Source organism: Chiloscyllium plagiosum, unplaced genomic scaffold, assembly GCF_037043375.1.
Source record: "Chiloscyllium plagiosum isolate Xiang-an unplaced genomic scaffold, Cpla_swu_hap1 HiC_scaffold_9, whole genome shotgun sequence".
Taxonomy (NCBI): Eukaryota; Metazoa; Chordata; class Chondrichthyes; order Orectolobiformes; family Hemiscylliidae; genus Chiloscyllium; species Chiloscyllium plagiosum.
This window is the reverse complement of record NW_028270147.1, coordinates 106,482,342-106,501,314: the sequence shown is the minus strand read 5'-3', so window position 1 is coordinate 106,501,314 and position 18,973 is coordinate 106,482,342. Positions and strand designations below refer to the sequence as shown.

Sequence of the window (18,973 nt, the reverse complement as noted above, 5' to 3'; positions counted from 1 at the left end):
CCTTCCATACAGAAACCGTCTTCACCTACAGGATTCATATCCCTCTATTCCCTTCCTATTCATGCATTAGTGCAGGTATTTATTGAATACTTCTCTTGTGTCTGCTTCCACCCCCTCCTCTGGCAGTGTGTTCCAGGTACTCAACTCCCTTTGTGTGAAATACTTGCCTCGCACATCTCTTTTAAATTCCCCCACCCCTTGAACCTCTGTTCCCCAATAATTGACCCCTCCATCCTGGGGAAAAAAGCCTCATATTCTCCACTCTACATATCCCATTCACAACTTTATAAAATTCTATCAGGACACACCTCATTTTTTTGCATTCCAGTGAAAACAAACCCAGTCTATTCAACCTTTCTTCAGGAATACTATCCGCCATACCAGACAATATCCTGATAAACATTTTCTGCACCATCTTCAAAACATCCACATCCTTCTGGTAGTGTGGTGACCAGAACTGTATGCAATATTCCAAGTGTGGCCTAACTAATGTTCGATAAAGCTGCAGCATTGTCTATCCTTATACCCAATTCCCCTTCCAATGAAGGCAAGCAGGCCATAACCCTTTTTTACAGCCTTACCTCCCCGTGCTACCATCTTCAGTGATCTGTCAACATACACACCCAGATCCCTCTGCATATCAATACTCCAAAGGATTCTGCCATTCACTGTATAATTCCCACCTGTCCATCACCTTTCAAAATGCATCACCTCACATTTGGCTGGATTAAACTACATTTGCCAGTTTTCTGTCCATGCATCCAACTGATATAATATCCTGCTGTATCCTCTGACAATCCTTCTCATTATCTGCAACTCTACCAATCTTTGTATCAATCGTAAACTTACTCATTGGACCAGCTACACTTTGCTCCAAATCATTTATGGAGATCATGAACGGCAGAGTTCCCACCACTGATCCCTGTGGAACATCACTAGTCACAGCCCTCCATTCTGAAAAGTGTTCTTCCATCGCTACCATTTGTCTCCTGTGACTAAGCCAGTTCTGTGCCCAATGCTGGGAACATTTTAGACAAGACACCTTGTTGCCAGCTCGTTACTGCAACTTGATCCAGTTCATTCAGAAAGAGAAAAAGGACAATGTGCAGATTGTTGAACAGGCCCCTGCACCTGGGCCTGAGGCAGGAGCCCAAGCTCCAACACACTGGCCTCACTTCACACCAACCTTCACACAGTGTGGGGTCTTGAACTCCGGGCATCAATTCCTCTGGGACTGGGACGGAGTGAGGGAACAGGGACAATGTCGAAGAGTCAATAAGGATTAGAGCAAGATAGAGAGAGTGTGTTGGAAAGTGTTTAATGGAGGAAACATACTTTGTGATACCCAATACTGACAATGTCTACGTGTATCACAGAATGAAAAAAAAGCACAATCTGAAGACAATCTAAAGTCACATCAATGTATTTCTTTTTGATATACCATAGCATGCAGGGCATTTTCATTGTGGTATCCTGATTCGAGAGCTGTACTCTCTAAGATTGAGCCGGTTGGATCCTCGCAGTATTGTACTGTTCAGTAATGTGGGGATACCGATGGTGGACTGGGATACACCTGATGAGGGAGCAGCGCTTCGAAAACTTGTGATTTCAAATGAACCTGTTGAGCTCGAGCCTGGTGTTGTGTGCTTCTGACTTTGTATTGTGCGGGCACAGTGAAATAGCTGCCTTCCAGTAACTATAGAGTACTTGCATTGCAGCTGAGGATTATGAGTAACGACACCTTCCATTAGCTGCGAACAAACCCACAGTCATTCCAGTGGATTCCAGTGGGAATGACCTGTCAGTTGCTTCCCAGATATTACATGGTTCACCATCGCCACCTCCAGGACAATTCAGGAAGAGCAACAAATAACCGACACATCAACACCCGCCCCATCCCAGGAGAAATCAAAATAAATGGCATCCAATTCAAATGAACAAACTGGTGAGGCTTGAATTCATCTCTTTGAAAGACTGGAGCCTTGCCCAGAAACAGAGCCTTGAAATGAGTGAACCTGGTTTGTCAGACTGAAGGGTGGAGTGTCCTTTGGATTAGCAGTGGGATCAGCAAAAATATAGTTATATGCAAAGATCTTACAAACAGCCATCAAAGCGTGCCACCAAAGTGCAAAGATCAGCATCTGAAGCCCCACGTCTCCACCTCCATCCTTGTTTGTTGCTCTTCCCTAATTTTCCTGCAGAGGGCGGTGGTGAGCCATGAGTGTCTCGAAGAGGATCTGACAGAGGGACAAGGTCATGTCCTCGGCCTGAGCACAACTGCCTGACCTCTGGGCTTTTCCAGCACCACACGTTGCGACTCCGAGCACAACTATCCCTCAGGAGAATGAGCTGTGGCACAAGAGGAAACGTGGGAGTGTTGGAAAGGCACCGGCAGCCTGGTCAGCCTACAGAGGGGCAGAAACAGATTTGATGAATGAGCTGATATCCTTCCGAGCTGAGGTGCAGACTCAGGCTTTCAGAGCCACACAGTTTACATTGTTACTGACCGTGGCTCCATGGGCAATGCTCCTGCCTCATCGTCAAAATGGTCATCGGGTTGAAAGCCACCTCAGAAATGAGAGCACAGAATCCAGGCTGAGACTGCGGGGCACTGCTGAAAGTTGCACAGTCTCTGGCTCCATCATTTGACGCTCCACCACCACCACACCCCGACCACCCCCACCCCACCTCAGCGGGCTCGACAAGATCCCATTCTGAAAGATTCCCCTGGGTGTCCTGCTCGCTATTCAACTCGTGCCAACAAAACAGATGTGTTTTGTCATTCGTTTACTGTCTGTGGGACCTCACCATCTTGTCTGGGAACGTGACTGCTCTGTGCTCGCAGCTTTGAATATTCTGAAATGATTAAAAGAAAACTGAACCAACAAGCGTTCTTTCCTCATTATCCATGTAAAAGGGGAGCAATTAGCAAGGGAAAATGTACACTGAGCGCAAACACTGAAGCTTCAGCTGAAAGGCTTTTTGCACCATGTTAACCTGCTCCCTGGGCATTTCCTTCCAATGTCTGAGATGGTTATCAGGCTGGGATGAAGGCTGACAGATCACATGGAATCCTTCAGGCAAGGTACACAAGGGCACAGTCCAGGCTTGCTGCAAACATTGAAGGGCTGGGAGATTCTCCGTGGCAGCTTCTCGTGCACATCCTCCATGGAATTATCACAGACTTTACTGAAATGGAATGAACTCAGAGAGGAGAAGGAAATGGGAAGAATTAACCAGACAAGTGTGAGCATCAAGAGAGGTGGGTGTGTGCAGAAGATTCAGTGCCATTAAAATTCCCAACTGGGTTTCACAAGGAAAACTCAAATCGTTACGAGGACATAACAGGGAGAATCCTGACTGACATAAACAGACTGAGTGTCAGAGACCCTGAGCCTCCGGTGCCTGATTCTCTATGAGGCATTATAGTTAAGGACTGTTCATGTGTCAATAAAGGGTGACTTGGTGACATGGAGTTGCGTCATGATTAGAACATAGAACATAGAACATAGAAGAATACAGCGCAGTGCAGGCCCTTTGGCCCTCGATGTTGCGCCGATCCAAGCCCACCAAACCTACGCAAGCCCACTATCCTCCATATGCCTATCCAATGCCAGCTTAAATGCCCATAAAGAGGGAGAGTCCACCACTGCTACTGGCAGTGCATTCCATGAACTCACGACTCGCTGAGTAAAGAACCTACCCCTAACATCTGTCCTATACCTACCACCACTTAATTTAAAGCTATGTCCCCTCGTAATAACTGACTCCATACGTGGAAATGACCGGAAGGGTACAGATTAAAGATAAATAGTGGAATATTAAGAGGGAACATAAGGAAACACATTTTCACCAGAGGGTGGTGACAGTCTGGGACTCACTGCCTGTAAGGGTGTTGAGGCAGAAGCTCTCCCATAACATTGAAGTATTTCGATGTGCAGCTGTGATACCAAGGCATACAGAGTTAAAGGCCAAGTGCTGGAACATGGAATTAGAATAGTGAGGTGGTTGTTTGACTGGCTTTGGCTCATTGGACCAAAGGGCCTTGTTCTTATAGACCTGTTGTAGATGTCTGACTCTGCCAGGATTCTAGCAATGTGGCTGACCCTTACCTGCCATTTGAAAGGCCGAGCAAGCCACTCAGTTTCGGGGCATTTAGGGATGGGGAACAAATGCTGGTCTTGCCAGTGACACCCACATCCCAGGAAAGAATAGACAGCCTCAGTGGTAACGCCGTCACCTGAACCTGCAGGTTTCAAGCCCCACTCCAGAGACTGGAGCACTATCCTGAGGCTGGCAAAGGCTAAGATGCCATCTGCTGGATGATTGGTTAAACCACTGCATCTTCAGGTCAATGTGAATGTAAGGGCTTTCCAATCATCTCAGACAAAATCCTCGCCAGTGTGCTGACCAATACTTCTCTTATAACCAATGGCATTAAAACAGATACAAAAACAAAATACTGCAAATCTCAAATAGAAGCATGATGTTGGAAAAAGGGAACAGGTGCAGCCTCTGTGGGGACAGGAGGAGTTAACTTTTTGGGGTTCAGTGATGTTTTATCAAAAAAGCAGCAGCATTTTATTTTATTCCATTTTAAGTTGTTTTATATTATTTTATTTAAATTTTGTTTATCAAATTATAGCCCGTTTGATTGGCACCACTTCCACACACATCCATTCCCTCCACACGAACACTCAGTAACATCTGTGTGTACTATTTACAAGATGCACTGCAATAAATTCATCAGAAGTCCTGAGACAACACCTTCTGAACCCATGATTACTTGAATCAAGATGGACAAGGGCAGCAGATACAATGGGAACATCACCCCAGCAAGTTCCCTCTAAGTTATTCACCAGTTTGACTTGGAAATATTATCATTGGGTCAGAATTCTGGAATTCCCTTCCTAAGGACATTGTGGGTCTACCTACAGCACCATCTTGTCCAGGGCAATTAACGATGGACAGTAGAAAGGCTGGTAAAAGTAAGAGTAGGTGTGATTTGGGACCAGAAAGTGAGATTGTGATGTTTCAGTTATTCCTGGACATTGGTGTGACCACATCTCAAATAATGTGTGTAGTTTTGGTCTCCTTGTTGAAGGAAGAATATAAATGCATTGGAAGTTGTTCAGAAGAGTTTTACCCGATTGATCCTTGGAATGAGGGGGCTGTGTGATGAGGAAGGATTGGAAAGGCTGGCCTTGTTCTCACTGGAGTTTGGAAGAGTGAGGGGTTTTCCTGTCCCACTGTATTCTCCAACTCCCTATCTGCCTCCCTCACAGGTCACACCCTCCTGTCCCTTACTACATGTGGAATTGAACTGTGCAGTCCTGAGGCCTATAACTTCCTGCTGGAACTAAGTCTCCAGGTATCTCTGACACTCCCTGATATATCACTGCTTTTTCAATTCAGCCTTCATTCCAAACTCTCTGAATGGGAGTTCCTGTAGTTTTATATATTCACTGCAGATATATTTACCCTGGATCATTTCAATGCAATAAAGAAATGTTGATCTCACTTACAAATGAAAAATATCCATTCCTTCATTAGAGCAGTAATTGTCTTCATTCTGTTTTGAAGTTTCAATACTTTCCATTTATTAACCTTCCCTAATGGACATGTCCTGAAGCAGTCTATTTATACAGCCCCTCAAACTAAACAAATCCCAGATTCCTATTTTCTTGTTTATCATTTTCTTTCATTCAAACCAAGTGCATGTGCAGGCTCCCAGCAGCTGAAGTGACAGTTCCAAATCAGTTTGAAAAAGCAAAGGTAGACTCCTTCCCCCAGTTCACCAAACTCCCACACTGACCAAACCTCCCAGCATTCCCCTCTGTGCTGGCTGCACTCAGTGTGAGCTGCAGTATATATGCTATCCTGCATTTTTCCTGTTTCTGATTTATAGCATTCCATTCTGTTGTGCTGTTGTTCAGGATCTGGGTTAAGCTCATTCATTTCTCAATCGTAAGCTTCCTTCTTTCAGCCTGAGAGACACTTTACATTTGCAAACAGGAAATATGACTTCAATGCTGGAATCTGTTCTCAGGATTGATGGGCTCGATGATTTGATTGAGTGAAATAACTCGTCTAATCTCTTCAGGGGTCGACATTTCAGGTGTAACTCTTCTTCAGGAAGGGGGGATAGGTGTGAGGGGAGTTGCAGATAAAGGGGTGGGTTGGAGCGAGGTGGTGAGGTGGGGATAGGTTGAGAAAGATAGAGAGTTTGACCTGATTGGTCGATGGGAGAGATGAATCCGGAATCATCCATCCCCTTGACCAACCAGGTCCTATCCTCTACCTGTCTCCACCTATCCCCACCTAACCACCCTGCCCCCACCACTCCCTTTATCTGCAGCTCCCTCAACACTCACCCACCCCACTTCCTGAAGAAAGGTTATACCCAAAATGTCGACTTCTCTTCCTCCTGATGCTGCCTGGGCTTGCTGTGTTCTCCCAGCCTCCTGTTTGTCAACCTTGGATTCCAGCATTTGCAGTTTTTTATTTGTCTCTAATCTCTTCAGGGGCCAGGATGAGTGTGAGGAGATTGGGTTTTGGTGGAACTACCCACAGACTGAAGTCGAAAGAAGCAAAGCAAGAAAGGCACGTGAATCGAATACAAGGGGACAAATTGTGAGCAAAAAGTAATTGTTACCAGTTTAGCAATTTCAAAGGAGAGAGCAACAACATTGAATTGCTTCTGGTGTCATCCTCTGTGCCCTAACATTTCACAGAGCCAGCTCCACATCCTTCCATTGGCTTTGTCATTCAGAGTCAACTGTTCCCTTCCCACAACCCTTTTTAAAATGTCCTGTCCCAGAGAGGCAGAGAATACTTCATCTTTTTTGGGAAAGATAGAGAAATATATGATGTCGAGGAGCTGATTTCAGCCTTCAGGGTCTGACAGAAGGATGTGTACCATCTGTGGATTCTGGAGACAGATCACTGAGATATTCCTCACTCCCATCAACACCTGACTTTATTCTAACAACAGTTTCTATTCTTCATTATAAAATACCAGTTTCAGACTGGACATTTCACACCAAGCCCCCATTTCCTCACATTGGAATCAAGAATCAAACTTGCCCCATCTCAGGATTGCCCTCTGAATGTAGTGTCAGTGTGTTAATGCTGTGTTTGAATGAAAGAGCCACGGTGGAATCTGGGACTGAATCCAAAGGGTTTGTGAGCCACCAGCAGCCTCCCCGCTGTGTGAGGGTCTGTTTGGATAAGATTTCAGCCCCATTGGTCCCCACTGATACTAGAGCCATGGAGTGAGATTGCCGAAGCCACATGTGGACTGAGGAACACAACAGGCAGGACAATGAGCTGCTCTGGAATCCACCCTGAGCCCTGGATGATCCTCATTGAGATCGGCCAGGGGCTACGGAATATGACAGCAGAAGATTTATCATTGATGGTCCTCCCCAGCCGTGACTCCCAGATGCCCCCAGACTGAACATTCTCAATCTGACCCCATGGACACACGGGGCAATTCTGTCCCATTTGAAGAGGAAAGAAAACCCAGGTCTAATTTATGAAATATTTATTTCTCAAACCCTGTAGAATTGTTATTCTGAGTAACAAGAGCCTGCTGGTCATATTCATAAATACAGGGTTCCCAATGGCACTGCCTCACAAACAGTTGAGTTGAATTTCTTGGCCTGCGATCTTGCTGTGCCTAAGGGATGGGTGAGGGAATTTCCATTAGATTATTGTGTTCCCCAGTGTCCCTTCCTGCCTTCCTTCTTTTCTCCATTTATTGGGAAAGAATTCCTTGGGGTCCTGCATTCCTTCTGAAAGAACTCCTTCTGGACACAGTTGTAGAATTGCCCTCCTGCTCCAGGGACCTCATTACCCCCTTGATTTCCCCCTCTTGTTCCAGGCCTTGAAGGTGGAGGTTAACACTTCATACGCCTTTCCCTGAGGTTTCAACTCTGGCCATTCCCAAAGCACACACGAGACAGAGACTGAATCTTCTTCATCTTTATTCCTTTTTCCAGATTGACATTGACAGAAAACAGACTTCAATTAACAGCCCAGACAGAGGAAGCTACACAAATTCACAGCCAGAATGGAGCTTGAGGAAAACACTTGTGGAGATTTTCTCAATGACATAAGTGGGCGGCACGGTGGCACAGTGGTTAGCACTACTGCCTCACAGCGCCTGAGACCCGGGTTCAATTCCCGCCTCATGCGACTGACTGTGTGGAGTTTGCACGTTCTCCCCGTGTCTGCGTGGGTTTCCTCCGGGTGCTCCGGTTTCCTCCCACCGTCCAAAGATGTGCAGGTCAGGTGAATTGGCCATGCTAAATTGCCCGTAGTGTTAGGTAAGGGGTATGGGTGGGTTGCGCTTCGGCGGGTCGGTGTGGACTTGTTGGGCTGAAGGGCCTGTTTCCGCACTGTAATCTAATCTAATCTAATCCTGTCCCTTTAAACAGTGACAGAACCTTAAATTGGAACTGGTGGCTGAGCAGGAAGGAGATCTGGTTTACTGAAGCAGAGACTTCTGAGGTTCACATTGTTTTTGTACAGCTGGCAATTTTCAGCATCTTTGAGAGGTTTTACTTGGCATCACGAGTCTTCACTGTTCAATCAAACACTCCTATAACAGGGTCAGCATGAGGTTTGATACAGAATAAAGCTTGTTTTTGATGATCCAAATGACCTGCCTTAACCCTTGAACCTCAGACTTGTCTCTGAGCCAATCCCAAGAAGGAAGAGAGTTGAAATTCAGTGCTGACAATGACCTTTGTCCTGCCAGCTCAGCCCTGTTCTGTTTAAAGTTGTGTCTCCTCTGTGGACTGTCTCAAACACTCTACACACATTCTGATCTCCTGAAAGGATCAAGGGATATGGTGGAGAGTGGGAATGGGATACGGAGATTGCATAATCAGTCATGATCATATTGAACGGTGGTGCAGGCTCTCAGGGCTAAATAGCCTAGTCCTGCAGCAATTTTCTATGTTTCTAATGATCGGTAGATGGGCAGGTTGGGGTGTTGGGGAGCGGGTTTACTCTGTCAGTTAGAATTGAAATTACATCGACAGCAAGAGGAAATATAATGTTAGAATGCATAGAATCTGTGAAAGTCAACTTAAGAAACCACAAAGAAACGAAAACCCTGATGGGAGTGATGTACAAACCTCCTCGCAGTAATCGGGATGTGGATCCGAAAATAAATCAGGAGATAGAAAAGGCATGTAAGAAAGGGATTATTACAATTGTCATGGGGACTGCAATATGCAGGTGGACTGGGAAAGTCAGGCTGGGAATGGATCTCATGGAAAGGAATTCATGGAATGTCTATGAGAGGCTTTTTTGGAACAGTTTGTGGTAGAGCCCTAGGAAACAGGTAATTCCGGATTCGGTGATGTGTAATGAGGCAGCCCTGATTGGGGAGCTGAAGGTGAGTGAACCCTGAGGGGGCAGTGACCATAATGTGATACAATTCACCGCGCAGTTCGAGAGGGAGAAGCTGGAATTCGATTAGTAAGAGGAGTTAATGAGCAAGTTAGACAAAGGAGAACCAATAGACATGATCTATTTGGATTTCCAGAAGGCCTTTGACAAGTTGGTATACAGGAGGCTGCTAAATAACATAAGAGCCCATGGGGTTTGGGACCCGGTACTGAAATGGATAGAGAGTGGAAATAAATAGGTCTTTTGCAAGATGGCAGCTGGTGCCTCGTGCAGTTCAGCAGGGGGCAGTGTTGGGACCTCAGCTATTCATGTAACAATTAATTATATATTAACGATCTGGGAAAAGGAACTGAGGGCATTGTTGGTAAATTTGCTGATGACACAAAGATGAGGGGAGGGACAGGCAGAGTTGAGGAAGCAGGGAGGCTGCAGAAGGACTTGGAAAGGCTCAGAGAGTGGGCAAAGAAGTGGCTGATGTAATACAATGTGGGAAAATGTGAGGTTATGCACTCTGGTTGGAAGAATAGAAGCTCAAACTGTTTTCTAAATGGGGAAATTCAGAATTCTCAAGTACAAAGGGACTTGGAAATCCTCTTTCAGGTCACTCTGAAAGTGAACATTTGGTTCAGTTAGCAATTAGGAAGACAAATGTAATGTTATCATTCATTTCAACTGAGTTAGAATATAAGAGCAGGTGTGTACTGCTGAGGCTGTATGAGACTGGTCAGACTGCATTTGGAATATTGTGAACAGTTTTGGGACCCATATCTAAGGAGGGATGTGCTTGCATTGGGGGAGATCCAGAGGAGGTTTATAAGAATGACTTTGGGAGTGACAGCCTGGTCTGATGAGGAGCGGTTGAGGACTCTGGCTGTGGACTTGATGGAGTTCAGAAGGACATGGGGAGATCACATTGAAACTTACAGAATACTGAGAGGCCTGGATAGAGTGGGCGTGGAGAAGATGTTTCCACAAGGAAGAGAAAATTGGGCCAGTGGGCACAGCCGCAGAGTTAAAGGATAACCCGTTGCTGTGGTGGTGAAGTCATTGAGTGTATTTAGGACAGACATTGATAGGTTCTTGATTAGCAAGGCAATCAAACATAATGGGAAGAAGGCAAGACAATGGTCTTGAGAAACACATCAGCCATGACCAAATGGCACAGCAGACTTGATGGGGTGAATGGCCTAATTCTGATGTTTTTTGAAGAGACTCAGCAAAACCCAAGAACACTGAAAGCACTGGATTGTGAGCCCTGCTGGAGCTGTTTGTCATCAGAACTTTGCCAAGAGGAAATCAGGGAATGGAGAGAGATTCATCTTGTTCCATGTGGGAACTTCAGGATACTTCCCAGCTCCTGAAATACCATGAGTACAGGAAGTGTGGTCAGTGACAGCAGTTGGAACTCCGGGTTTTGGAGCTTGAGCAGCAGCTGGTGTCAGTGCGGAGCGTCCGTGAGGCTGAGAGCTGCATGGAGAGCATGTTTCTAGATGTGGTCACTCTGCAGCTTCAGAGTAGGCAGGGAGAGAGGGAATGGGGGAGCAGCAGACAGTCCAAAAGGATCCGGCAGCTAGTACAGGAATCCCCTGAGTGCATCCCTCTCTCCAATCGGGATTCAGTTCAGAATCCTGATGAGAATGATGGTTCATCTGGGGAGTGCAGCCAGAGCCAAGTCTATGGCACCACGGGGGTGGTGGGGGGCTCAGCTGTACAGGGGTGGGGGGGCACTAGGAAGACTGGAAGAGTGATAGTGAGAAGAGATTCGAGATTGAGGACAATCGATAGGTGTTTCTGCAGCTGCAGACGGGAATCCAGGATGGTGTGTTGTCTCCCTGGTGCCAGGGTCAAGGATGTCACTGAGCAGCTGCCGAGCACCCTGAGGGGAGAGGGGGAACAGGCAGAAATCATGGTCCACATCGGTCCCAGTGACAGAGGGAGGAAAGGGATGTAGTCCTGCAGTCAGAATTTAGGGAGCTCGGGAGGAAATTAGCAGCAGGAGGTCAAAAGTAGGAATCTCTGGATTACTCCCAGCGACCAATGCAAATGAGGATAGGAATAAGAGGATAAGACAGGTGAATGTGAGGCTGAAAATATGGTCCAGGAGGGAGGGTTTGAGATATTGGACATTGGGAATGATTCCACGGGAGATGCGACCTCTATAGACTCGCTGGGTTGCTCCTGAACAGAGCAGGAATTGAGCTTCTTGTGGTGTGACTTGCTTGTGTTGTTGGAGAGGGATTAAATCAATTTGGCAGGTCTGAGGGAACCAGGAGGTAATATCAGGGAGGAACACCAAGGAAGACAGAATCCTGGGAGATAGATACACGAGAATGAGGAATAGTAACTTCTTGGGCAAGGTCAGAGTGAGGGAGAGAGAGTAATAAATTCTAAATCCGGTTGACTGTATGGGACTGCACACATGGACAACTGGTTAGTAAGGTTACATCAAATGGGATCCAGGGAGAGTAAGCCAATTGGTACAAAATTGATTTGATGGTTGGAGACAGAGAGTGGTGTTATTAGAATGTTATTATTCAGACAGGAAGCCTGTGACCAGTGGTGTGGCAAAAGGATTGGTTCTGGGTTCATCATTGTTCATCATTTATAGAAACAAATAACATTGGGGAGTGACAGAACACAGGAGAATGTGAGGACTGCAGATGCTGGAGATCAGAGCTGAAAATGTGTTGCTGGAAAAGCGCAGCAGGTCAGGCAGCATCCAAGGAGCAGGAGAATCCTGCTCAGACACAGATTGCTGAAGCGGAAATCTGATGTTGTTGCTGTAACAGATGAGGCTGAAATGAGGACAGGAATGGGTGTTCAATATTCCTGGATACAAAGCATTCAGGAAAGGGAGGAAAGGGGGGAAAGGGTGAGAGATGTGGGATTGGTTAAGGAGATCGGTGCAGAGCTCGAGAAAGAGGATGTCCCAGAGGGGTCAAGGACAGAATCGATTCGGTTCACAATAAGGAACAAAAAGGTGCAATCAGTTTTTTCAGTGCAGTCTGTAGGTCACCAACTAATGGGAAGGATGGAGAGGAACAAACCTGGAAGGAGTTTACAGTGAAGTGCAAACATTCGGGGGACTTTAATTACCAGAATATAGAGTGGGATAGCAACAGTGTGAAGGGCAGAGAGGGCCAGAGTTGTGAGAGTGTGCTCAGGTGATTTTACTCCAACCGTATGTTTCCAGTCCAATGGGAATGGAGGCTCTGCTAGACCTGGATCTTGGGAATGAGGAGGCTCAAGCAGATCAAGTGTCAGTGAGAGGACATTTAGAGAAGAGTGATCATTGTATCACATGGTTTAGGGAGACAGTGGAAAAGGACAAAGGACAATTCAGAGTAAAGTCAGGACCATGGATCGTATCCCGTGTATCACCTCCAAATGTTTTGTTTGAACAAGAAATTTCCATTTCTTGATCAAACAAAATATGGATGAGTCACAAATCTAATATTTTACTGCAGTATTTCCAGTTGAGAAAGACATGGAAGTGAAGAAATTTGGGAAATAAATGTTGATATCTTGAGAAGAGTCCTCATTACAGAAGAAGAGGTGCTGTAATCTGTTCTTAAAACTCATTAAAGTAGATAAATCCCCAGGACCAGATCAGGTCTATCGCAGCACTTTGTGGGAAACTTGGGAAGAGACAGCGACGCCCCTTGCGGAGATGGTTGTATTATCAACAGCCGCGGGTGATGTGCTGGAAGACTGGAGCTTGACTGATGTTGTGCTGTTAGTTCATAAGGTCTGCAAGGAATACCCAGGGAATTATAGACCGGTGAGTCTGATACCAGTGAGGAGTAAGTTATTGAAGAGATTTTGAAAGATAGGATCTACACACATTTGAAAAGACAAGGATTGATTAGGGATAATCCACATGGCTTTGTAAGTGGGAAATTGTGTCACAAATTTGATTGAGATTTTTGAAGACATGACCAAGTTGATAACTGAAGGCAGAGTTGTAGACATTGTCTACATGGACTTTAGCAAGGCCTTTGACAAGTTACCTCATGGACAACTGGTTAGTAAGGTGAGATCAAATGGAATCCAGGGAGAGCAAGCCAATTGGTAAAAAATTGGTTTGATGGTTGGAGACAGAGAGTGGTGGTAGAAGGTTATTGTTCAGACTGGAAGCCTGTGACCGCGATGTGGCAAAAGGATTGGTTCTGGGTTCATCATTGTTCGTCATTTATAGAAACTAATTGAATGAGAAGAAAGGGGCCATGGTTTATGAGTTTGCAGATGACACCAAAGTTGGTGGCATAGTGGCAGTGATGAAGGCTATTTGAGAGTACATTTACATTCCATATTGAGATAAAAGGGAGGTGTTAAATTTTGGTACAAAAACCAGGCCAGGGTTTACACAGTTAATTATGGGGCAATGGGGAGTGTTATCAAAGAGGGAGATCAAGGGGTGGAGGCATATAGTGCCTTGAAACTGGAGTCACATGTGGGCAGGGTGGTGAGGAAAGCATTTGGTAACAATTGCCAGTCAGAGCATTGGGTATAGGAGTTGGTCAGGCCACATTTCTGGTCACGCTGCTATTGAAAGGATGTCATTAAACTGGAGAGGGTGTAAAAAGGATGACAAGGATGTCACCGAGACTGGAGGGTTTGAGTATAAGGAGTGGCTGGTTAGGCCTGGGCTATTTTCTTGGAAGGTCAGAGGCTACGGGGTGACATTTTAAAGGTTTATAAAATCATAATGGGCATAGATAAGGTGACTAGTCAAGGTCTTTTCCCTAGGGAAGGGGAGTCCAAAACTAGAGGGCAGACATTTAAGGTGAGAGGGGAAAGATTCAAAAGGGTCCTGAGGTGCATCTCTTTCACATAGAGGGCAGTGCATGTATTGAATGAACTGTGAGAGGAAGTCGTAGAGGCGAATCTGATTATAACATGGATAGGAAAGGTTGACAGAAATTTTAGCCACATGCAGACAAATAGGAATACAGGGAATAGATAAGGTGAATATTTCACGAAGGATGTGAATAGTTTGCAGACATGTTAAACAAAAGTGGAAGTTTCAAGGATGAATAATGCCAGTTATGAAAATAGAACAGAGAAATTTGGACTGTCTTCCTTGGAGAAGAGAAGGCTGAGAGATGTGTTTGAGGAATTCAACATCAGGAGAGGTCTGGACAGAGTAAACAGGGAGAAAATGTTCCCAATTGAGAAAAGATTGAGAGGAGAGATCACAGATTGAAAGTAATTGGTAAAAGAAACAAAAGTGAGATGAAGAAAACCATTTACAGCCAGGGGGTGGTTAAGGTGTGGAATGCACTGCCTGAGAGTGTGGTGGAGGCAGCTTCAATTGAAACATTCCGAAGGGAATGAGACTGTTATTTGAAAAGGAACAATGTGCAGGGTGACAGGGAGAAGGCAGGAGAATGACACTCAGTGAATTGCTCATTCAGAGAGCCAGTACAGACAGGATGGGCAGAATGGCCTCCTTGTGCACTGTAACATTTCTGAGATTGTGTGATTGAGCAGAGTTAAAGCTGGGGGAGGTGGGAGCTCGGTGTCTCACTGTGCTGCTGCTGCTGCTGCTGCTGCTGCTGAGGTCAGTGAGATCAGAGACTGGGACAGGGAGCCAGAGCTCACATCAAACTCTGCCCATGTCTGTCACACTGAGACTGGCAGGAGGCTACTCACTGATTTCACTCCATGCTGCAGGAATGGGACCAAAGGCTGCAAATGGACAGAGCCCCTCCACATGGTGAGTAAAACTTACTGACTTGTATCTTGCTGAGTACTGGAACTAAAGAAATACAGCTGGACACCCTGTTAGACACAATGCTCCTCAATCAACCATTTCATTCACTGCAGCTTCCCACTAACACCTGCAGCATTTGTGTTTTAGAAAGTGTGTTTCAGTATTGAAAGGATTAATAACAGAGGATTGAGGTTTACTTACTCAGTCTGAGCTTGGTTCCTTCACTGAACGTAAGCCACAGTGAGAGCTCCCAGTGCAGAGGCTGTACAAAAACCTCTGGTCTCTGCTTCCCTCTGTCACTCTCACCCTCTTCCTTTCTCTCTCTGTCGCTCATTCACTTTCACCTTCTCCCTGTCCCTCTCTGTCTGTCACTTACTCTCACCTTCTCACTGTCTTTCTCACTGTCACTTCTGTCTTCTTTTATCTCTGTTTTTCTCAAACTATTTCTCTCTTTCTGTTGAGTCCCTGTCTCTCTGTCTGGGCTGTGTCCAGCTGGGCTTGGGAGGTTTGTGAACTTTATTTTGCAAAGTTCACCCTTGCAATTGCTCTTCACATGTGCTCATAATGTAATAAGGAAACTCGAGGCTTTAAGTGAGCAGTGACTACCACAGGGACTGAATAGTGACAAGCCTGGCATGGAGCTAATTTGTTAAGTTTTGTTTACATATAACTGTGACTGTGTGTTCATTATTATATATTATGTATGGTTATGGGATGTGTCAGTGCAGGAGGTGGGTCTGTGTGTCCATTATTATATATTATATATATCAGTGGAATGTGTCAGTACAGGCAGTGGTGCTGTGTGTGTTGAGGTTTTTGTATGGCTCTGTATCACTGCACCAAGGCCAGCTCCAACTTTGCTGACAGTAATAGTCAGTGACATCCTCATTCTGAACGTTGCTGATGGTCAGGGTGAAGTGTGTGCTGGACACTTCTGTCCCAGTGAATCTGTCGGAGACTCCTGTGTATCGTGCTACTGCATTGTAGATCAGGAGAGAGGGTTTCTGTCCTTCTCGCTGCTGGAACCATTCAACTTCAGTCGTGGTACTCTGACTGGATTTACAGGTGAGTGTTGCGGTCTGGCCCAGTCCCACTGACAGCACCGGGGGAGACTGGGTCATGATGATGTCCCCACTGATACCTGAGGGGTCAGAGAGAAACACAGTGAAGTCAGAACTGTCACAGAAAGAGCCTGTCAAATGAGAGATTGTTGAAGACACTGAGCATTTTTCCTTCAATCACAATGAAGTGAAATGGAAAGTTAAAGATTCAGATTGGAAGGAGAAATTGCTGATGTACTTGCGACACAGAATGCCAGGGGCCAGATCAGCTGGATGTGTGAAATCATGGTGTGTGCTCCTGTCCCTGGGCCTGGTTCCTGATAAACTCTCCCTTCACTGGGCTCTGCTTTATAAAGCTGCAGCCTGAGAGAGTCTGACTGGGTGTTCCTCAGTATATAAATGGCATCGGACAGAGAGAGCCACGTCAGCCCCTCACACTTCCTCTTCTCTCTCTCTCTCTTGCTCATCCTTACGAACTTCCTCCCTCGCTTTTCCCTTTTTCTTCTTTCTCCCCTTTCTCTTGTATATGTTCCTGTCATTCATTGACTTACTCCCTCTTTTTCTATTTCCATTTCCGACTCTGTCCTCTCCCAATTATATAACCACTTGTATCTTTCCCTTTTTCCATGTATGTTTGACACTCTGTTTATCTTCTTTTCCTTCTTTGTTGGTTGATCTCTCTCTCTCTTATCATCCATTGCTCTCCTTCACTTATCTGTCTACCTGTTTCCTCACTTGTTCTCTCCTCATAACCTCAATCTCTCATTCTCTCACTCTCTTTGTCTCTGTCCCTCCCACCTGTCACTCTCTAATTGATCTCTATAGCAGGCACTATTCCCGGACATTGGAACACTGAGTCCTGGGGTAGCAGTTAAATGCCTTGCCCTCTCACTCAATCTCACAATGTGAACCTTTCTTTCTCTCTCTCTCTCTCTCTCTTTCTCTCTGTGTGTTTTCTGTCCCTCTCTCAATCAGAACCTCAATGACATGAACAGCATTTAACAAATCTATCCAGGTCATCAGTGATCTAACAATACTAATCCCAGCTTGGCATTGAGGGAGAGGATCAGCCATGATCATATTGAGTGATAGAGCAGCCTCACAGGGCGAAACCCTAACCCTAACCCTAACACTACTCCTGCTCCCTGTTTCTATCTTTGTATGTCTGTGTTATCTTCAATCTGCCCCTGGGTATTGATTCCTCTACTTATGGAAAAATTGCCTTCCTGTCCACTCTATCTCTGCCCCTCATAATCTTATAGACCTTTAGCAGGTTCCCTCTCAACCTTCACTGCTCCAACAGAAACAATCCCAGTCTTTCTAATCCTTCCTCATAGCTCAGACCCTCCAGGCCAGGCAGTATCCTGGGAAATCTGCTCTGAACTCTCTTGAGTACAGTCATATCCTTCTCATAATCGGTGACCAGAACCTGTCTGTCTGTCTATCTCTCTCACTCGATTCCCTTTACCCCTAGTCTCACACTCACTCTATCTTTTTCTCTCTCCTTTCTATTCTTCTCTCTCAGTCACGCTGTCTCATACCCTATCTCTCTCTATTCTTCAACCTTACCATCTCTATCTCCCTCTATTTTGCTCTCTCTCTCCCTTTACTCATTTTACATTGCCTCAGACTCTCTCTGTCCCTTTCTCTATTTCACACCCTGTCCTTCTATCTCTATCTCTCTGACTGTCTCTCTCTCTCACACACACACACACACAAACTCCCTGCCTCTCTCTTTCTCAGAATGTCCCAGTTGGCAACATTTAAATACAGGGTAAATCTCCCTCTGCTCTGCCTCACAAATGGATGTTAACTCTTCACCCCAGAAGCATGTCTTTTCCTGGAGTAAGGCCCCATTTCTCACATTGACTAGGCATCAGCCTGTCTCAGGAAGATGGACAGATTCTTGTCAAATGAAAGGCAGTTCTGTGCTGTTGGCCTATTCTCAATGGGGGCTGGTTTGGATACAAACCTCAATCCATGAAAGCCCAGCAGAGAGAGGAGATCCTCAGGCCATCAGTGTGAGCTGGAGGGACAAGACAGGCTCTGACCCACTGATCCATCCACAACATTGTCCAATCCCTTCCCTTCTCCTTCCCCTTTCACAGTCAGGTTCTGGGATGAAGCCAGGACCATCACACAATTACAACAGAAAGGAACTGAGGCCCACGCCTACCATGGTGTCCATGACCCATTGGGACCTTCCAATAGTGAACAGGAAACATGGAATTCATTCCAACTGGTCCATCAAATACAGACCATTAAACATGGGCCTCTTTGCTCCTGAACTCTCTCATGGAGATGAGTAAATATGGGCCTTCTTCCCAATGAACACTCCAACAGAGATGAGCAAACATGGACCTTATTCCTGTTGGGCCTTCCAATAGAAACCAGGAAAGAAAGGCTTCCATTTCATTGAACTCTCCAGTGAATATGGACCAGTTTCAAACTGGACCCTCCAACAGAGACCAGTAAACATGCGACTTATTGCAACTGGATCCTCCTGTAGAGACCAGTTAACATGGATCACATTGCAGTAGCAAGATTGGAACTTCGGAATGAGGAGCAGGAATAGGTAATTCAGCCCTTCAAGCCCATTTGCCATTTAACATGACCATGGCTGATCTTATCCTCATCTCCACTTTCCAGACTGCTCCCTATTGCCCTCTATCCTGCTTTTAATCAGAAAGATACCTGTTTCTTTCTTCAATCTGTTGATTGATTCTGCCTTCACTGCACTCTGGGGGCAGTGACTTCTACAGATTCACAACAC

At 45.6% G+C, this 18,973-nt stretch overlaps 1 gene segment (V, D, J or C); it reads left to right on the top strand.

Annotated features, from left to right (window-relative positions):
• LOC122545140 (Ig kappa chain V region Mem5-like) overlaps positions 1-18,973 on the top strand; it is a 486,054-nt gene that overhangs the window by 428,460 nt on the left and 38,621 nt on the right.